This window comes from Capsicum annuum, chromosome 9, assembly GCF_002878395.1.
Source record: "Capsicum annuum cultivar UCD-10X-F1 chromosome 9, UCD10Xv1.1, whole genome shotgun sequence".
NCBI classification, from domain to species: domain Eukaryota; kingdom Viridiplantae; phylum Streptophyta; class Magnoliopsida; order Solanales; family Solanaceae; genus Capsicum; species Capsicum annuum.
This window is the reverse complement of record NC_061119.1, coordinates 40415607-40423443: the sequence shown is the minus strand read 5'-3', so window position 1 is coordinate 40423443 and position 7837 is coordinate 40415607. Positions and strand designations below refer to the sequence as shown.

The window sequence follows — 7837 nt, the reverse complement described above, 5'->3', positions numbered from 1 at the left end:
TTCTAATAACACTTATTCTACAATCGATGCCTATATATCTTTTATCAGCTAGGAACCCTCCAATTAGTGTCATTAACTAGCTTCATAAGATTTTTGCTAAGGCTTTTTGGACAAATGCTACGGCTCCAGTAAAAAGCTTGGGTATCTTGGGAGAATATGTGTTATCCCAGAGAGGAAGAAGAAATAGACTTTAGATCACTTCACACTGTCTCTAAAGCTCTTTGTTTCAAGCTATGGTGGAATTTCGAAACTTCAACATCTTCTCTATGAAATGAGTTCATGCAGAATAAGTACTGTAAAAAGTTTTATCCTATTATGGCAAGAAGGTATAGAACCTCACATGTTTGGAGGAAACTTAAATCAATAAGAGAAGATGTGGAACATAATATATGATGGCAGTTAAAGGTAGGAAACTCCAAGTATTAGTTTGATAATTGAACTAGACAGGGAGCTTTATACTATGTTGGAGGTGAGAATGCAGGGGATGAAGAACTAGAGGTTAGAGATTTTGTAGAAAATAAGGAATGGGATAGCCAGAAACTGAGAAGCAAATTATCAAAGGAGATGATTAAGTACATTGTAGAGAACATAAAGCATCCAACAGAAGGTCAACTCAGTGATATACCTTGGTGGATGGCGAATGTGCAAGGAATATTAACAGTGAAGTCAGCTTGGAAAATTCTAAGAAATAATAAGGAAAGTAAGGAGGAATACATGCAGATATGGGCAAAAGGGCTTCTTTTAGAGTTAATTTTTTTTATGTTGAAAGTCTGAAAGATGAAAAAGACATTGATGATAACCTAAATAGAATGAAAATTAACATTGTCTCTAGATATTGGTGCTGAGATGAGAAGGATGAGGAAACTATGGAACACATTTTTCTAACATTCCCATAACTGAAAGAATACAGAGGCAGTTTGCTATTTTTGCAGGGATAGATATTGACGACATGAATTTATATCAAATAATTATTTCATCAATGAATGTAGCTCCAAAACTAGAGGTAGTATGTAGAGCAATAGCGACAGTGATTATCTGAAGTTTATAGAAGAGAAGAAATGAGATTGAACATTTAGGAAAAGTGAATATCACAGATATGGTAATGGTATGGCAAGTACAAGACTTGATTATGAAACTAATTAAATTTTTGTATCCATGAATGAAGATTGGAAAGAAAAGTTGACCTACCATGGTTAACATATTATAGGAATATAAACCAAGGGTACACTACTATAGTGTCACTTGAAATATTTCGGAGAAGCACATGGTGAAATGCAATATTGATAGGGCATGTTGGGGCAAATCAGGAATTTGTGCTTTTGCATTTTGTATTAGAAATGATAAAAGGGGTTTGGTTTTTGCAAAAGTCAAAGGGCTGGGAGAGACTACTAATATAGAGGTTGAAGTAGTAGCAATTAGAAAGGCATTGATTTATTATCGGGAACAAAATCTTATGGGTATCACTATGGAAACAGACTCCCTCACACTTAAAAAGATGATTAATAGACAATGAAAGGTACCTTGAAAACTAATAGAACAAGTTGCAAATATAAGGTGCAAACTATATGTTGCTTAAGGAAAAATGAATCACATATTAGGAAGGAAAATATAGTAGCAGATGAAATTGGCTAATGAAGTAATGAAACCAAAGGATATAAGGGAGTCTTATAATTTTAATGAGCTACCATCAAACATAAGAAAGTGCATCAACATATACAAATCATAAAGTCCTAATCCTTAGATTAGGACTCAAAAAATCAGCAAGCAGTAATGCAAATGATAAAAATCAAGCATAGAAAGGAGGAGCATTGACATAGCATAGAAAATCGCATAGGGAATCCCAATAATTACAATCCCACTGGAGTGCGAGAAAATCACAAATATAAGATTGTTTGTTAGGAAAACAACAAAGAATTTGTGCTAAACCTAGCTAGCTGCTTTAGCTATCAAAAAACTTCACCAAAAAAGATGGATAGATGGAGCCTCTCCCACTGCACACCATAAAATTCACCAAAAAGGATGGATAGATGGAGCTTCTCCCACAACACACCAGATTTGACTGAGTCCTTAAAGTGTGGTGATATATCACCAATATCTGCAAGAAAATGCAGAAATTAGTACAGGTAGGGGAAGAGATTTTTGACAAGAGTTGAAGGAAGATGAGAGAAATAACTTACAAAGTTTGCTAAATCTGAGCACTGACATCATGATACTTCAGTCCCTTGGATACAAACCTCGACCAACTGCGAGAAAGTTTTTGAGTTTAGATCTATGGTGAAAAGAAAAAATAATAAGGAATGATAATGGCTTACCAGAGGTGAGTGAAGATGATAGAAAGATCCATATTAACACTAAACAGGGATTCAGCTTGAAGATAATCCATAGGAGGTATGAGATAAAGCAACAGCTTCAACTCAGAGGGACATAACTCAGAGAAGGCGGTTAAGCAAAGTGAAGAGTACTGAATACTCTTGGACAAGAAGTAGATATATGTACTATTTTGGAAACTTCTCATATTTCTTATTTTTGGATCGGGTTCCTTTTTGGACCTATGTCCACCTTTGTACAGACTGGGCTATAGACTTTTTGTCTTTTGATTATTAATAGGGGAAAGGATAAAAATAATACCTTAAATTAAAATAATTTCACAAAACTAGCACCTAAATTTTAAACCCCCATAAACAGCTACTCGAAAAATTAATTCCAACCGAATGGTCATTATTTTGATACTTCACAATATATACTGTGTATTTATTTTTTAAGGATTCCATGTTGAATTTTTTTTTCTTTTGTTTTTTTATCGAGGGAGAATTCCACTTTTCTTTTGTTTTTATGTGAGTATTTGTATTAATGTTGTTTTTTTTTTTTTGGCTCCTTTTTTTTTAAAAAAAATTCTACTCATTTTTATTCCTTTTAAATAATTGAGTAATTGTTTTTTTTTTTCAGATTATTTTGCATTCACCAACATTATTAAAATAACACACTATTTGTTTTGTTTAGTTTTACTTATTTATACAATAAAATACAATACCATATACTTTTAATATAATAAAATTGTTAAATATATATATATATTTATAATAATGATACAATTTCTATATATATACATATTCTATAAATAATTATAGCATTTTTATACACATTTTATATAATTTTAACTATAATTATTATTTAGATACATATTTTATACGACTATATATAGTTTTTACATGTATTCTAAAAATGTATCAATCTAGTATAAGAGAGTATTAATTGAGTATATGGACACTGCAAGCGTATCAATATAGTATAAAAATATATTAATGTGATATAAAAGAGTATCAATTGGATATAGGGACTGCATGTGCTTGCATAGAATTTTCTTTCTCTTTTTTAAAAAGTGTATCAATATAATATAAAAGTGTATCAATTTATTATAAAAGTGTATCAACTGAGCATACAGACTACATGCGCTCAATTGGGCCAAATGGCTAAAAAAGGGTATTATATTGAGCCGACTGGCCTAAGTTGTCCATCTTTTCAATTATGGACCATTTTTTTAAAAGTGACTAGCCCATGTCCTTTTCCCTTACTAATAAAAGGGTCTGGGTCAGGACCTAATTAACTAAAAAATATATTTTTTAACCTCACAACACTCGGTTGCAACTTTCTCACAACCCCTTCTATCATTAAAGATTGGTACCCTATTATTACATTGATTTACCTCATTACTTCAATTTCTTTTGTTCTCTATCCAGAATTTTATCCACAAACGAATCACAAAACATTGTCTTGTAAAATATACTTTTCTGGTGTTTCTTGTTAAGTTATTTTCTCATGTTGTATTGCTTGAGTATTCGTGCTAAGCCCTTACAATAGATTGAAAATTTTACTTTTAACTGGTACAAAACTTGAATGATATGAGTGTTTAATTCTAACAGAGCTAATTAGGATGTTAAAGTAGAAGTTTTAGACAATATTCGAGGGTTGCCTATGATTCAAAACCAAACTTTTAGGGAAGAATTACATTACACCACTAACAATTTTACCCAAGGATATCTCAGAATAAGGCTAATAAAAAATTTGTTTTAGGTCTACAAAATTTTAAAAGTAAATTTTATGATTTCAACTTTACTTGAAATAATAATGAAAATTGGGGAATACGTTTTAAAAAATTATCTAATAATAAAAATAAAAATTTATCTAATTTTTAATAAATATATTTTAGAACTTTGAATTAAACAACTCAAACTTCATATTAATAATAATGTTTTAACAATAACATCCAAGTTAATGTATTGCAAGCAAATGAATAACACCTTATTCTCTATAATCAATTCTTACATTTAGTAGTAACCATATTAATAAGTGAAGTTAAAGGTCGTGTGTATTTAAAAATACTACACCGAAAATAATTAATATGCAGAAACAAAAGAGAACTCTAAATTATTGCAGTATTATTTTTGTTTTTATTAAAATTTTACTTTAGGTCACTAATTTTATTGAGACAGCGTGATCTCACCATATCAACATAATATCTCATATCTTTCTTTAATATGTCATATTATATATTATATATATTCGAAAAGTAATGTATGCGAAGGAATTATGTATCCAAAAAATAATGTACCGAAAGAAACTTGTGTGTGAGATGATATATCATGAATAAACTTATGTATCTTGAATTAATTATGATCGTGATACATAACAACCAACCTACTAACTTATGTATCATAAATTAACTATGAGCATTACACATTGAAATGTATATAATATTACACATTATGTATCGCAATGTATCCAAGTAAAAGTAATGTATCCGATTAGCAATTTTTTGAAATTTTGTGTAATATTAAAAAGATATGAGATAGGAATTAGTTAGCTTGCATAGTAATGAAATTTATGTTGTTTATACAACTTTTAATCATATTTAATAAGAATAAAAAAAAAAAAAGATAAAAAAAATTCCTCACCGTACAATTTTACTAAACAAAGTTCATAAATTAAATTTATGAATCATACCATCATCGAAGAAAATACTTGCTTCATATTCTTGATTCTAAAAGATGCGAAATAAATATTCCTAATAAATTTGAAGAAGTAAGCAAGATTTTAATTTATCTTAAGCAAAGGAATTTGAAATATTTTGAGATTGGAAGAAATAGCCCATGGCGCAAATATATATGACAATATACTCTGAGTTGCACAATTGGAATCACCATATATAGAAGGCTTACGATATGACGCAAATTCTCGAAGTCCATTTTCTGAAGTAAATATTAATGCAGACACTTTATGCAAATTTTCTTAAATTCTAAATTTTTTTCATTTGAATTGATTATCAAAATCTTCCTGTGAATATTTGTGTAATTTGAAATTTGAATATGCCAATTGAATTGAAATGTCTTCAAGATTGAACTTAATTTTTGCCACTTTAAGCCAATAAATTATTTCCCAAGAAGTTATAACAAAAATGAAGGGAAGACTAAAGTTGCTGTCATGTGACCAGGAGGTCACGGGTTCAAGCCTTGGAAACAGCCTTTGGCAGAAATGCAAGGTTAGGCTGCGTACGATACACCCACAGGAACCCTTCCCCGAACACCGCGTGTAGCGATAGCTTTAGTACACCGAGCTTCCCTTTTTTTTAAGTTATAACAAAAATCTCATACAGTGAAGAAATCACAAACTTTCCGTATGATCTGGATGGCAACATTTGCTGCTTAATTTGCACCCAAAAAATCAACACTAAACAGAAAATATAGGAAAGGAAGTAGATAAGAGCACTAATGAATTTCCACATACATAGTGTATTTTCCCAAATTGAGGTTTGGAGATAATAAAGTGTACGTTGTGCATTCCATTGCCTCAGGAAGAAATAGAGAGTTTGTTTTCAATACCTCCAACTTAGTCCGGAAAGAAATAGCATACAAAGACATAATAAAACATAAAATAAGTTGAAATAACACATCAATAAAGAAAAACAAAAACAAAACACCCACAGAATAGTACTATAAACAATGTAATCGAACACACATACATCACCCAAACCCCACCAGCAAAAAACTTCAAGATATGCGCATAACACTACAACTATTAATATGGCTACAACAAAGTATCTCTATCTACTAGCTAAGACTCACTCCAACAAACTAGTCCGCCACCCTAATCTACACGTTTAAGATTAAAAAAAAAAAAACAGAAGAAAAAGTATCAAAAATATTCTTCGACAAATTTTGTTAAATAAAGTTCATGAATAAATTTGTGGATCAGACCATCATTGGAGAAAATACATGCTTCAAGTTCATGAACTCAAAGGTGCGTAATAAATACTCCTAATAAGTTCAACGAAGTAAAGAATATCAAAATTATCCTTATCAATGGGATTTGGAATATTTGGAGACCTCATAAAATAAATCACACAATTGGATGCATGATATGATATATCCAGAGCAGGTTTTTCCAAATCACCTTTGAAGACTAAGGTATCTCTCAAATCATCGAAAATTGGTTTCATAAGATTATACTCATGAAGACACTTTCTATAAAGTTGCCTAAATTCTGAATTTGTTTCATTTGAAGTGATTGTCCAAACCTTTCTGTGAATGTTACTGTAGTTTGCATATGCTGCTTGAACTGCAATGTCTTCTATATTAAACTTAAGATGTGCAAATTCAGCCGATGGATCACTTCCCAAAACATAATAGCAAAAGTCTCTTACATTCGATAAATCACAAGCTTTTTGAATTATTGGAGTGACTACAAGTGCTCCCAAATTTTCACCAAAAAGATTAAAACTCAGTAGAAAAATGTAGGGAAGGACAAAGATTGGTATGCTAATTAACCTCCCCATTTTTTGTTCTCTCTTTTCCAATGTTTTGTCTGAGTTGGTTTGTGATATATATAAGGAAAAAGTTTAATTACTCAAATATTCTTTGAATTTTTTTTAGTTGGCATAGTTTTTCGTTTTTGAGTCATATAGAAACTTTGAACAATACTCTCCGTTTTAGAATAATTGTTTCTCTTTCTAAAAATATTTATTTTAATTTAATTGTCTCATTATAAATGAAAAAATTTTATTATATTTTTTTAATATACTCTGATCATCAAATGACTATACAAAGTGTATATACTCAGGCTTATATTCTTGAAGCATAAACGATAAGCCTAATTTGATAAACTAAACCCCTGATAAAAAATTTCTTAAAAGAGTGTCAAATAAAAAAGGATCAACTATTTTGAGATAGATTTTAATATATATATTTTTAATCATGCTGAAAAAATAAATTACAATTAATAGACTTTTCATATAGTTTTTTAATATCTAAATTTTAGTTTTAAAATTAAATTAATTAATCTAATTTAACTTTAAAAATTAGTCAAATAAACTCTTAAAAATAAACATGACAACTTAAAAGAAATGAAGAGATTATCATAGTACAGTCAGACATCTCTATAACGTTATCTCATTATAACGATTTTTCACTACAGTGGCCTGATTTTGTCTGAAACTGATTTTTCATGTTTTATTTTACTTCTCTATAACCACATTCTACCTATTATGGCAATAGTGCCTATTATAGTGGTACACTCTTTGTAAAATTACCTCTTTATAACAGCATACTTAAATATTATATAATAATATTTTATAAAAAATATATTACGTAGAAAATAAAATACCAAAATAATTATGTTAATCACCATTAATGTCATACAGATAATATATTTCAAGTACAAATATTTAATTTAAGAGAAAAATTGTATTTAAATGGTACAAACCAATTATTTTATAACTTCACGAAGAAAAAGCTATTATAGTTTGCTGTTTTAATATTAATGTTGTTTCTAAATTTGCATACTT

General features: G+C 29.5%; 1 long non-coding RNA gene across 1 annotated transcript; it reads right to left on the bottom strand.

Annotated features, from left to right (window-relative positions):
• Positions 1 to 1782: 1782 nt before the first annotated feature.
• LOC107842130 lies at positions 1783 to 2626 on the bottom strand. The gene is made up of 3 exons (XR_001665623.2): positions 2313 to 2626; positions 2178 to 2243; positions 1783 to 2095 (listed from the first exon to the last, which is right to left on the bottom strand). It is a non-coding gene; the product is annotated as an uncharacterized LOC107842130 (long non-coding RNA).
• Between the last annotated feature and the right edge of the window lie 5211 nt (positions 2627 to 7837).